This window comes from Rhynchophorus ferrugineus, unplaced genomic scaffold (assembly GCF_030347505.1).
Source record: "Rhynchophorus ferrugineus isolate W39M unplaced genomic scaffold, kcgeb_rfMv2 rfM1, whole genome shotgun sequence".
Classification (NCBI taxonomy): domain Eukaryota; kingdom Metazoa; phylum Arthropoda; class Insecta; order Coleoptera; family Curculionidae; genus Rhynchophorus; species Rhynchophorus ferrugineus.
This window is the reverse complement of record NW_027472580.1, coordinates 24,948,481-24,963,083: the sequence shown is the minus strand read 5'-3', so window position 1 is coordinate 24,963,083 and position 14,603 is coordinate 24,948,481. Positions and strand designations below refer to the sequence as shown.

Sequence of the window (14,603 nt, the reverse complement as noted above, 5' to 3'; positions counted from 1 at the left end):
AACTTTGCGCCAGGGTCCCCTATTGAGTTGCATATCTATTACTCTATGGTTTTAGTTCAGTTTGACTACAACCTCTTATCACTATTGCTTTCAAGAATTTTGCATACCTCTGACAACCGGACGACTTGATAGGCTCATTCGTTTACGCGATCAAACTATTCAGACAGTATTGTGTCTTTTTCTAACTAGAATAAAATGCAGAAGAAAATATTGTCTGATTCTGAAACGAATTTACAAATATCGACAAGCAATGCATTGATATGGTATATATATATATATATATATATATATATATATATATATATATATATATATATATATATATATATTTATATACTTAGGAAATCTGAATAATCATGGAATCATGAAATCTGAATATATATTTGAATATATGTTTCTAAAAATTTTGTTATTTCCTTTTTTATATTTTCTCTTACATTTTTTTGTAAGTTCATAGTTGAATAATATTAAATTTAGATTTAGATATATCTTTTTTCAAATCTAAGTCCTCTAAAATTACCATATACCATATATTTCTCGGCCTGTCGGACTTTACCTGCAAATATTTAATAAATAAAATTTAGTAATAAAACACTTCTAGTTCAGCCTCAATGTAGATTTGTAGGTTATGATAGTTTTATAAAAAAAATTGTGTTACTTTGGTATTGTTGTGAACAGTTACGTTAATTTGTCCAGAATACTCGCCATACGTGTTAATGTATCACACAATATCTATTTTTCTGTTATATATCATATTTTATATAATAAATCCTACGCAACAAAATGCAGCCAGTTAGAGAAGAAATAAATAATATTATATAAAATTATCATTACTGAGAATCCACTGAGAATGAGAATATTATATAAGACACATGTGGCATATCGATTTTTTGATAACTTAAATAAAATTATTTATATGTAATTTTATTACCTAAAGTTCTCTAAAGCAATCACCAGAGTAGCCAGACAGTCTCTTGTATAACAAAAAACAAACTTTCGATTTTAGTTTCAAATTAATTCCAAATTTAACAGCAGAATAATATATAGAAAACGTGTCGCGAATAAATGAAGAACGTTTCTGATGACCACAAGAATACTACACCGCAACAAAAAGTATATAAGAATACAGTTTTTATTTTCATAAATATTTCCCATTTGCAGTGTCTTATTATTTTATTATCTTTGTTTACAATATGTCATTAATTATAAAACTGTGGTTTGATAGGTTTCCGGAAATATCTAAAAAAATTACATATGCAAATGACAATTTTATCATATTTTTTATTTATGTAATAAACAATTTTTAAATGTATCAAAACATTTGGTTGGTATCTGATATGTGCTGATAACTGTGCTTTTATTTTCTAACTACCTCAAATTTATGGAATTATTATAAATTTACATATGATTACAAAATATAGAATAATCGGTCATTAAAATAAATTACAAAATATAAACATCCTCTTCGAACCAGCTTGGTAGCGCAGTAGACAAGACAAGATATTTCTTGGAACTCCGCTATTACATGAATATTTTTAAACTATGCTTGTGATTGTTTGTTACACTCTATAAACAAAATTGTAAATTCTAACAAGGAATGGATATATCGCATATCTTCAGTTGTGGACTTTTGAGTAACTTTTTAATTTACTATTTGATAAGAAGTGATATGTTGAAGTAATCTGAATGTCCGAAGTTAACTAAAGTTATGTATTTCATCAAAACCTTCTAATTTACGAAGATTTAGATTAAACTATCAAAATAAAAACCTCTCTTTGTTGCATATAGTGAAAAATTAATAAAATACTAGTTCATCGAGCATGACCTAAAGTATCAAGTAAGTTAAAGGAAAACATTTTCAACAAAAGAGTTCTGTAAGCTATTAAATACAAGAATATATAAAATCCAATAAATAAAATTATACTCCAATAAACAAATTAAAAATTCATTTGATCTGAACTATTTATACATTGCCAACAATTGCTAATATAATGTCTCAAAAACAAAATATTTAATTTCATATGATCAAGAGAACATGTTAACAAGTATAATCTTTATTCGTATTTGTATATGGTATAAGGACATTTTGATAAACCAGCAACTTTATGAAAGCAAGAATATTTTCTGGGAAAAGTTTAATTTCTCAGCATAATCTCCTTTAATTGTACAAATTTTGCCAATTTCTTAATTCCTTCGAAATAATCGATTTCAATGGAATTTTTTTTAAATCCGACTCAAATCTCTTACTATTCAGCTTTTTATTCAGGTTTGAAAAGTAGGAAAGAGCAACAGGAGCCTAAATCTGGTGAATATGTTAGATGGGGTAACTATTCTTAGCCGATCTTCTAGGCACTTCTGTCCTGTGTATTATCTTGAGATAAAAATTCTTTTTTCTAAGCTAGATGCGCACGTTCTTGTTTAAAATCGATATCTACCCAAACGCTCGTCTTTCGACTATCATCGATACGATTGATACCCAAAAAACTATGGCTATGACAATATTGGTGGAAAAGCACAATTTGGCCTTCACTGATGAACGTTCACTCGTATTCCTCATCTTTCTGTTCTGATTCTTCCTTGGTGTCTGTGGTATTCTGTGATGATTTATATTTAAAAACGCTGCAAAACTCCTTTAGAAAAATTTGATATACTCGCTCAATCGTGATGCTTACAGTACCTCCGACCATCCAATATGATTATAGCAATGTTATTGACGACTTCTAGCACGATGACCCTTTTTAGACCAACAGAAGATTCGTTAAAAGACTTCTTAAACATTGAAATTAATACTGGAGGGTCCCCATTGTATCTAACAAACGTTTTTTTTTTGGTTCCATAACGGATTTTCTTTTTGCCAAAAAATTGTGGTTAATCATCACACGAAAATTAATTTTCTAATTATTGTGAAAATTCGGGCGTTTGTCTATTGCCGATGGCTCTGGAACACAAACTCAATGACGTAGACTACTCAAAAACAGTATTAATGGAGGGCAGTGGACAGCCGCAGTAATGCATTTAAAATTACTGCAATGGGAATTCTAAAAATCATTGCCGGGGTGGTTGTTGCAGTGGTAAAAGCGACAGGACGATCGACCTTCTGTTGCGATAGTCGCGGGTTCGAATCCTGCTGGGACATGGTCGTAAATTTATGTTTTTAATTGTTGTTTAATATTTGTGATTCTCCAAGGCAAGAGTATACAATTCTACAAGGAAAATTATCCCAGTCACGCCAGTAACCAAGCTGGGTAAGACCTGGTCTTCTGGGATGATTTCTAAGTTGGTCACTCGCCAGTCGGCTTAGTTCTGAGGACTGTGGTTCGGAGCTCACGTTAAACTGTAAGTCCAATCTAGATAAACCTCTAGATGGTAAAAGGAGACTTTAAAATACATAAATAAAAAAAGTCAGTGATAAGTCAGAACTGTCCCCGTATATATTTATGTATTCAAAAGTAGGTATGTCGTTATATCTATATTTTTTTGATATTTTCAAATTGTACGTAATGTTTTTTTTGTTTGTTCAAATGTCGTTACTTATCGATATATCGAAATATCGATATTTTTCTCTACGGCCGACCTCCTTATATCAAAAGAACCTAACAGAAGAAGTCAAACAAAGAAGAAAAGTTGGTAGGAATTTTGGTGAACACATTATTTTAATGATCGTTAGATTAATTGCTTCATTTGATTCTTATATTTTAACTTATAATTACATATATAACGAATACCTGTAAAGCAGTTCTTGTTAGAAAATCATTTTGTAATAATTATGTTAAATAAATAACTAATCATAACGATCTTTTAAGATCTTTTTTTTTGGATCTTTTAGAACCAAATATATAAATTGATATAACAATACTTCTTCGCATAGTAATAATATATTTTGTACCGTTATAACATTAATTATGCATTTACACACATTTTACATTGATTACAAAAGAACATTCAAAAATATCCCATGTGTACATTAAAAATGTTGAATTCTAATTAAAATTATGATTGATGGCCAGACCAAATCTCACCTGTCCGTCTACCCATTCAATGAGGTAAATTAGACCATGGCATTGTAAGTAAAACGCCTTCGATTGTTTACTTTAAATGGTTCCCATACAATTAGTTGCATACCGCTGGCATTTAACATAATTATTATCTAAAGGAATACGATCTGTCTTTCAATGAAATACGCGGTGAATTGAAAAGGTAATGAACCGGTTTAAGTTTTACGATAAAAATCTTTTGGCAAAGGGGGTTTGGATTTAAAACTGCTCAGTAACCAAACCCCTTACATTACGTAGGTTGTGATTAATTGTAATCAGATTTTACATTATATGTAAGGTTGTTATATAGAATAAATGATGGGCGAACATTGTATTTCTAGATATATGGTTATGTCACTAAAATGTCCTAAAATCCCAAGAGCAAAAAGTTAGGAGTTGGTCTACTTCGACAAACATGGCCATAGACTTACTCCGCATATGATGGAATCAGCAATTAATAGTATATTACTAGTTAACACAATCGCATGAAACAGTTACTGGAGATATCTGTTGATGTGAATTGATCAAGCTAAAGAACGTGTTGTTGCAAAAAAACTATAGCGAATAATCACAAGAATAACATATCATATCTACCTTTATGGGATTCTAGTCACTTTATTACAATATAATTAAAGTTATTTTTGACTTCTCACAATAGCACAGTCACTTATTGCGCTGACAATATCGTTTCTACAGACTTTAGCAATCTGATGTGTTACTCCGAAAAGTGTACCTCCTTAGAAACTATTTTAATCCAGCCTATTTTCAACGTTTCAGTGATATTTACGTTAATGTGAAAACAGTGATCTATTTGGGATCACTACAAATACGAAAAAAAGGAGATTCAGAGAGGCTCCTAGATGAGAATTCATGTGAAGCACAAGAAAAATTGCGGTATCATTAAATTTTGACTAGAAATCGTAAACGGAAGGCAATTTGACATGTTCGAAATGTTACTTTAGTGCGAGACAAAGAAGTAGATTCTGGATAGTCGGAGTGGATATATCAAGTTACTATTAATGTCAGTGGATAAAGTAGTATATATAGGGCGAGACTAATAAAATCGACATTGAACAGAAATACTCATGCGCTATTAAAGCTCTCTATCGACACTGTAAAATAACAATGTTACACTTGCTTTGCAGAATAATGCCTCAAGGTTATGAAAAAACATCAAAACTTATTTGTAACCTTATATATGTAGATTGTAGTAAACTAAAATTGATACAAAAATATAATGTTTGTATGTATATACATTTATAATATAATTATTAATTTTCAATATTCAATTTTTTATTTAACGTTATGAGTTTTTGTTTATTCCAAAGTTCTGGTTTCGTAGTATATTATGGCACAAAAGATATATTTTCATTTATTTTAAGGTAGCTTATATATAAAGTTATTTTCGACCAAAAATATTAAACAATAAATATAACAGGGTTGGAAAGTATTTATATTACTTGTAAGTGAAATATATATTGGGTATATTTGTATTTCAATTACATTTTAAAAATGTAATTTGTAATTAGTACTTCAAATACCTGACACTGGGGTATTTTGTAGTTAGTATTTCAAATACTTATGGCTTCAAAATACATTTTTTAGACTACATTCTATTAATATGTTAGGTGTGATCTGCATAAAAAAACGTTCGATAGCTTTCGTAAGCAAAATTGCTAAATGTACCAACGTTTAAAGTTGGCAAAACTATAGCTGTAGTGAACGTCATATTGTCAAGTATCATATTAATTTAACGTTTTTCTACTACCATACAAAGTTTGTGCTTATCAGGACCTGTAGAAAGATTGTTTTTAGCAGGTTTTATTCATTCCCCAACAAAAGCTGTAATCTAATCTAATTAAAAGCTGTAATGTAATCTAACTATTTATAGTAAACTAATTAATATTTTTTTATATTTTAAATAGACGACTTCAAATATCTTATATTTTAATAAAAGCAAAGCATGTATTAAATAAATTTAATTACATAGACATTTGAAACGTACAAATCACAACTGAAATTGTACAAGACCATGTACAATGGGCCCGATACTGTTTCTCTAAAACATGGTCCCAATTTATTAGCTCGAAGGTTCGTTTGTGCTCCGCTCAAAAGCGACAAAAACGTTTTTCAAGCATAATAAAGACATGCATTGTTTTGATATGCGACCGGAATAGCTGTATCTTGAACCTTTCATTGTTTGATTAGTGCGACAAGTCGAAAGAAAACATTCATTATATCAAGGTGCTTTTGCCATTTCCTTCTTAGTTTTCCATGTTTATCGCTCGGTATCTGTATATTTATGATATGCGCCAGTACAGTTACTTAAGACCCGGTTATTCTAGTCAAGCCTAAGTATAAGATAATATTACGAGGGTGCCGTGAAGAAAGTAACTCTGACATTTATAAGTTGGATTTACATCAATTTTAATAATTTTATTTACATATTGAAGAAAATCTAATTTAGTTTTTAGGTCATTATTAATAAATACATTCTACTAATTAAATATTATCAAACATTTGCCTATTTATTTCTTATATGTTATACTATATCGAAATATTTATATTCTTCAAAGCATCATCGCAATCATCTATACTGCATACATCTATTTCAGCATCAGGAACTGTTTTGTCTTCCATTGAAAGGCTTGATTTTGCGACAAAAATGTGTGAATAATTACAAATATTTAAAAATATATAGGTATATTATATTTCGAAGTATATCGATTATGATCCAATAAAATGATAAAATATATAACGATCATGTATTTAGCCTGTCAGTTATAACGTAGTAAGATCGAATCTCGATGGGATTAATGTTCCTATAAAACATCTAATGCGAAAATATGTGTTAAATTAAGTTTAAATAAATAAGTGGAATTGGATCAACTAATTGTGTGGGGTGAAACAATAAATATAAAAAAACCATAATATATATATATATATATATATATATATCGAAGTTTTCGATGGTAAATTTTATATGTGTTCAATTTTTCAGAAGCACTAATAAAATAATCACTCCAGGAATGTCCTTGAATTAAATCTTGTTGATTACGACATTTACGAACTTTCATTCATTTCAATTTGACCAGATCAGTCAAGATGTCACTTTCTTTTAACTGTATAAATAAATAATCTCCAGTATTTGAAATGCTTGTTTAACTAAAACTTTTTTTCCTTGCCATTTATCACTCTACCGACGATTTAAGAATTCCAACAACTATAGTTTTCAAATAAATAATATTAATATAAATTTATAGTCTATGATATTATTCTAATTAATTTTTGCTGTATTTACAGGGAGATTTAAATGCCTCTAAAATTGTTATTTAAATGTAAAATATAAGTCTCTTCATCAACTTATAAGAACCTGATGAATTATTAAATATCAAATTAACTAAAGTTTTGAGATTGCTAGAAATTGAGTTAGAAATTATCCCGAAATATATTTAAAGCACTAGGAGCTATCGGACCGAATGTTATTTGATGGCTATTATACATGCGAAATATTTTAACGACTGAAATATAACGAAATATGGAAGTCATATAGTAGTTTCCCCCATATATGAACACCGTCAACCATCTGTAAAATCTATAGCATATGTATAAATATTCTACTTATATTGCTATTGTGGTAGTAGATCAGCTTTACATAATCTTTTCGCCAGTAATAACATGCCACCAAAATAACTCTTTTTTTGCCTGACAAGCAATTAAACTACTATGTTGACATGGCTTGAAATAATATTTTCAATCAATTCGATTGGAACGCATGGTATGCATTTTGCCTCCATTTGAACCTTAAAGATTTTCCCATGATATTCAAAAAGTTTTGATCAACTGCTAAGTTCACTGAAAATATTTGATTTTTGTTAGATTTTAGTCCAATAAGTTTTATAATATATATTGTCATTCTTGATGCTTCAGGCTGTTGGAGTTAGAATTGATATCAAAATAACTATTTTTAAATCATTGAAACCAAACCTACAATTGGAATATGGCGAAGCACCATTACCATAAGATTCTGAAAGGGTTTGATAGACCACAGGTTCGCCAGCTTCAAATTAAGTAATAATTAGCCATAAAACTCGTGAATGTTGCAGTTTTGAATATTCCATAATTAGCATTTGTATACACTGAATAAAATCGGCAAACCTACAGGGAAAACGGTTTTTCACATAGAGAAATGTCAAAATCCTGGAATCTATCAGCTAGATTAGGTTGTTTAATACTTGTTTACATAGTTTTATTTGCTTACAAGCACCTAATATTTCCGAAACTACGAAAATCTATTTATAAATATTAAAAGAGGACATTGCACCAGACTTACAATGTTCATCACATATGGGCCTTTCAAATTATTACTCGTTCTTATCAATGCATCAGATTTTTTTAAAGATAATCAAAGGCAGGTCTTTTCCTGAGTAGCTTCAGAGAGATAAATAACACCAGTATGCATCTGCTCTTAATTATCCCCTCTGTTCCAAATTCAGATTCTTTCAAGTCACACCCTCTTCCCTGTACACTATACAATCTTCAATAACTGGTAAAAGACGAGTACAGCACCCCAATACCGAAAAATTTTGATTCAAACTATTTAAAAAACTTTTTTATATAATAAACTAAAATTAAATTCTACAACAATATCCGACTCATTATTATCTGTGTTTGGGTGTGGCTGTGTGATTAATACATTTAACATGCAAACGCTGATTCCATGTATTACTGTAATATTTAATAACACGAAATTGTTCTTACTCTGCATAATATTATTTTAAATTAATTATACGTCTACTAATTTTCCGTTGAAAACTTATTCGAGGGGAAACTGCTAGAAATGGAAAAATATTCTTAATACCCCCTATTCAGCCTACTGTAACTAAATAAAATAATCCATTTAAATTATGCGCATTTTTCAAGAAAACTGTTCAAAATTATTTAAGTATATGTTAATTATGCAGGTATTACAAAGATAATGTAATAATTGTATGCAATGATGGTAATAGGCCATAACTCGAAGATACATATGACTGCTTCATTTTCATTTTTATTTTAAGATATAATTATGTCGAAATATATGGCCTATAAATTAATTTTAAAAGATTTACAACAGATAGTGTGTATTATATCTCATTGGGTGTATTGTTAATTAGCATGTTGAAGCTTTCCTGACAGACCTCACTTTTCAGTATGTGTCATTTCGTCGAAGTGTGAACAAAAAAAAAGTGAATGGGATAAATATCTTTGAAATTGTGCTGAGTAAATCGCATATGTGGGGAGTTATATTTTTATATCAATTTGAAGCAAAAGGTGGAATACGAGTAAGGACACAACAGTGTTATTTTTTAGCACGTTAACGCTCAACCACATGCTGCAAAATTGGTGAAAATACATTTGGAAACATTAAAATTGAAAGTGCTGCTCCATCCGCCGTATTCTCCAAACCTTGCCCTATCTAAGCAACATTTTACACGTATAAAGATCCCAACATATAGGTCGATTTGTTGATACACACTCTATCTATACACTAGATCTATCGAAATGGATTCTCTAAATCCTGAAATCTGAACGAATAATACTCGATAAAATACATTCTACCGATTTTTCACAATAAGGCTTCAAATTTGAAAAACAATTATTTAAAACTAATTATGGGCCTAATAATAGAGCATATTTATATATGAGCATACACATATATCAATAATATTGTGGTCAAAAATATTAAGACCTAAAAATTGCGGTTTGTATTCATTATGAACTCTTTTCGCCAAGCTAAGCTATGAACAATATTACTTGAGTGTTAAGAGTGTAGATTCCGAACGGAGAATGAATAGTGCATAGAGAAATGGAAATTTAACTTCATATGAAATTTTGGGGAAATTTTTCGCGACGTCCAACATCTAGATGTCGCTACTTTTTACTTAGTTTAATCGCTATGCTAAGAGCCGTGACGGGATCTGATTGGTTCACTTCATTTCTATGGTGCGTTTATTGTTTATTTATTTCGGGCGCCATATTCACTATGCCTGATGTAAGGCGTAGTACGTTTAGATTTTTATAACATTTAGAGATTAAGTTATTAGTTAATTAGTATATATAAGTCGGTAGTACAATAAGTAAAGTGAATTCTCGATTTAGGAAGTGTTGTTTACCCGGATACACAGATAGTAAAGAAATGCAGAATTGTTAGACATCGAAGAAGTATTCGGCTGCCTTTAAAAATTGGTCGATAATTTTAAAAATCCAAAACTGACTGGATTGAATATCAAATACATTTATAATCGTTACAGCACGTTTTCTTATAAATTGGGATAAATTTATTTATATTCAATTCATAAACAAAGACATATATAATATCAGTTTATTTTTTCACTTTAGAAATTAATCTCCTTCCGAAAGAAGCTATACAAACGGCTATAAACTTTTATTCTTGAATCAATTATTTGATAGTTCAACCACTGAAATAATAGCTACTGAATGCAAACGAATGGTATATGGGTAATTAATAAATATATTGGCTTAAGACTACTTAACCAAGATAGTTTTAAAATTTTTTGGATCTATTAGAGCTCCTGGAGAGGATAGTATATTTGAAAAACCGCTTAAATTACTCATCATCAGTACATTTAATACTAACGGGAAATGTATTACCAGGAGAGAAAAATCGCAACTTGACTCTATACCTTCAATTCCAGATGTTCCCATACGAACAAAATTGTTCTATTATATAATCAGAAGGTCTTTGAGCTATCTGTTTTATTTTGATTATAATAATGTGCACCATATACTTTTGGAAAAAAACATGTAAACAGAATTTTAACAAGGAAAGACTCAAATTTTGTTTTTAGTATAAGAAAACAAAAAGACAGAAGAAATAATCTTATATCTTTCAAAGTTCTTTGTTTATTATTTTTTAGATATATTTGTTTTTATATTGTATTTATAATTTATTGGTAATTTAATATATATATATATATATATATATATATATATATATATATATATATATATATATATATATATATATATATATATATATATATTCATTCATTGAATATTATTTAAGAAATTTAGTTGTTTTTTATTTGAAACTTACTGCTCAATTACACGTGACGTCAGAGCTGTCACGCATCAAATTTTATCGAATAATCAATCAAGTTCTTCACAGCAAAAATGTTTATCTTACAGGTGCCTATAATGGAGAATTAAATTAAATTGAGCAACAAATTTCTTGAATGGCCGATATAACCCCATACTGGATGTTGGGCAAAGCAAAACTTTCCTCCAGAGACTCCCATTGAGTTTTCTCTCTATTACTCTATTAAATAGTGCTTTATTGAGCATTATTTCTTATCTTCCATATAGCTATCTTTCATTACGTCCAGACTCAGTTTATTAATGTCAATTAATTTGGATAAGGAAATATATCTTTTTGTTTTAGGATGTGTTGATAGTGGGTAGTAGACCCCCAACGGGCGTTCTTGGCAGGATATGTTACTCCTCAGTCATCTCCAGCTTCGGTGCATGCGCACTATCCTGCATAGAATAAACCATAGAAAAGAATATACCATATTGTCTTCCTTTTCAAATGGCGGTACATGCTTTTCGAGTCAATAGGTACAGTCGATCAAATCAAAATAACAACAAAAATCTAGGATATTTAGATTTTGTGTTACATTATTAATTCTAGAGTAATAATAATTAAATAGTTGTATTATTCTTGGTAATTTAACAAACATTGGATTTAAAAGATGGAAGAACGAGGGTGAGTGCAAAATGTAAGTTATAAAATACAAACAGCATTAATTTTATTTATAGAGGAAATATTTGCTCCAAATTTATAACACATCATTTTCAACGACATCAGATAGGTAACAACATATGCCAAAATCTAATGATAAGAACAGACAAGAAAATGATTGTTCTTGTGTTGGAAATAGTCAAGTTGTTAATGAGGTTTGTGGATCAAGAATTGTAGCGATCATAGTTGATCGTATTTGGAGATATTTAGGAGAATTTCACTGCTTTCATATATAGTCGTTGCTTTTCCTTTTGGTTTTAATTATATTGGCTGGGTTTGATCAAAACGATTTTGGTCATTTTCATGGTAATGTTTATTTATATGGTTTTTGGAGATCTTGTTAATTGTTCAAAAATGTAAATTAATTTAAATGTGGTGATTAAATAGAAAAGCATATAGAAATTATTTTTTCATTTCATTTTATTCAATAATTTTTTAAATAAAATGTGTTATTTCAAAAAATCTTCAATGTTTATTTCCCCCAGCAGGTAAATAAATTCAGGAAAAATAAAAATGGTAAAATTTTGGAATAAACACATTTTATTTAAAAAGTATTTACAATATATATTAAAAAAAAATTTCCACATCTAATCATCTCCATAAAAAAACGTAAGTAAATAAAGCTGTATGTACGTATCAGTCAAACTCGAATTTTTCTGTTTTAAAATTAAATGGAGCTCAATATGCGCATGCGCCAAATCCTGAGATGACTTACGAGTAACGTATCCAGTTCTTGGTGATGAGAGCAACCATTTCATTTCCCTCCATTCATTTTTGGCTGTAATCATTAAAAATTTAACTAATATCATTGCGTATCTATATCTCCACGGATTTGTAGCTGCATTACAGTGGCAAGAATCCATGTCGAGGTCATCACTTTGATCCGATTAAGAGGATTAAACCAAAATGACATAACTGCTTCGAAAACTGTCATAGTACAAGGGGAATAATTTTCAATAAACTTTGAAAAATAATAAGTCAAGTGTTATTTAACATTAGTTTTGGGTGATATTGATGACTGAGGTATACTAAAAATTAAATCAACGTAAAAAAAATGTAAAAGCGCAAATTTTCATTCCCATCATTTCGACAGAATTCAGATCAAGATTCAAAATAAACTTTTTTTTGGTTTTCCAAATATTAATAAAATATTGTAAACGCAAGATAAAATGCAATACAATATGTATTCAGTATTACATATTGATATTGAATCCCCATTTTAGCTATATGGACAGAAATGTTTTAATAGCGATATTGAGACATACTTTCATGTGGCAGATTTATTTATTAATGCTGTTAAGCCAATCCTTGTTGACTAAATGAACATATTTTAATATATCCGTACATATAAGCAGACATATAATAAATATTATTATTAGTAACTTTATTAAAAGCTAAAATTAACAATTAAGTTCCTACGATGTTATTTCAAAAATTTATGTAAATGTAAACACATTCGACTTTACATTTAATTCTGATTACAGTTAGCTGTCTAAGTGTCGTTAATTTTTTTTAATTGCTGGTACTAATATTGCAAGTTTAAGCTGAGCTACTTATTATAATTCCGACTGGGTCAATATCCTGGTTTAATACTCTTCAATATTTATTGTTAAATGTACAAACTAAACTTAGCAAATAATTACTAACTAATTAAACAGTAAAAACATGGCGTACTTTGCAATATTCGGTATTTTGCAAACACAACAGTTGATTAAATTTACACAATTTTTATAGGAATAACAAATTATATCCATCAGCTTTACAGGAAGATATATTCAACTATGAAATAAAAACATGACATGCCAACATTTCATCTTAATATGTAGTATCAAAATTTTAGAATAACAAGAAACGTTTGGTCTCAGGTTCATAATAATAATCATTAAATTTAAATTCAATTAATTCATTTTGAACTTTAAGTATGCTTATAAATTTTATATATGAAAAACAACTGAAAGAATTTATATTCATTTAAGGACTGATTGCTAGTAATCGCTATGCTATATCAGAGACTAGACGTAGTTGTAAAGGTTATTATGATTTCTGTAATTTTATTGGTAATAATACCTCATTAATTTAAGTTTTTATCAAATGCTATGGCCTTAGTATAAGGGTTTTAAATCTACATCTTAGATGAGAAATTCTACAGAGGAAAATATATAGATTTTTAATGGGTCACTTTAATGAGTTCCTGAAAATATACATAAAATTAAAGAAATAACCACATAATTTACTTAATTAATGATGGTCCATGATTGATATGCAATTAGAAGAAATTATTTATTTTCACAGAAATTTATTATATTGTGTTATTAACATATCATAAATCGTTTTAAAATGTTTATACATTTTGAGATTATACGATAAAATATGTTTTTATTAATTATTATTCTAATTATTTACTTCAAAAACATAGGTCTAGTACTTTTTCCATATTTTCCTATTTTTTGAACTTATGGGTGTTTTGATAATTATGGGAATTATATTTTCATTAATAGTTTCATTATTAACTTATTTTAAGTCAGTGTCAGTGTTTGGGATCCAAAATATGTCAAATTCATTTTATTATTCACTTGATTATTTTATAATAGTAATTAATGTAACTGACCAAAAATTTCCGAATTTCGACCGCTGGGCGAACAATAGTTATAATAAAAATATAAATGAAATAATTGGATTCAATTTTTTTTATTAAATGAAATATTTTTAAACAACTTAATATATTGGCAAATTAGTATCTATATTATTTAAATATTTTAAATTTA

At 28.7% G+C, this 14,603-nt stretch overlaps 1 protein-coding gene across 2 annotated transcripts in view; it reads right to left on the bottom strand.

The window, feature by feature from the left end:
• Positions 1 to 14,603, bottom strand: part of mwh (multiple wing hairs) — a 155,350-nt gene that overhangs the window by 93,582 nt on the left and 47,165 nt on the right. The gene's annotated exons all lie outside the window — the stretch shown is intronic.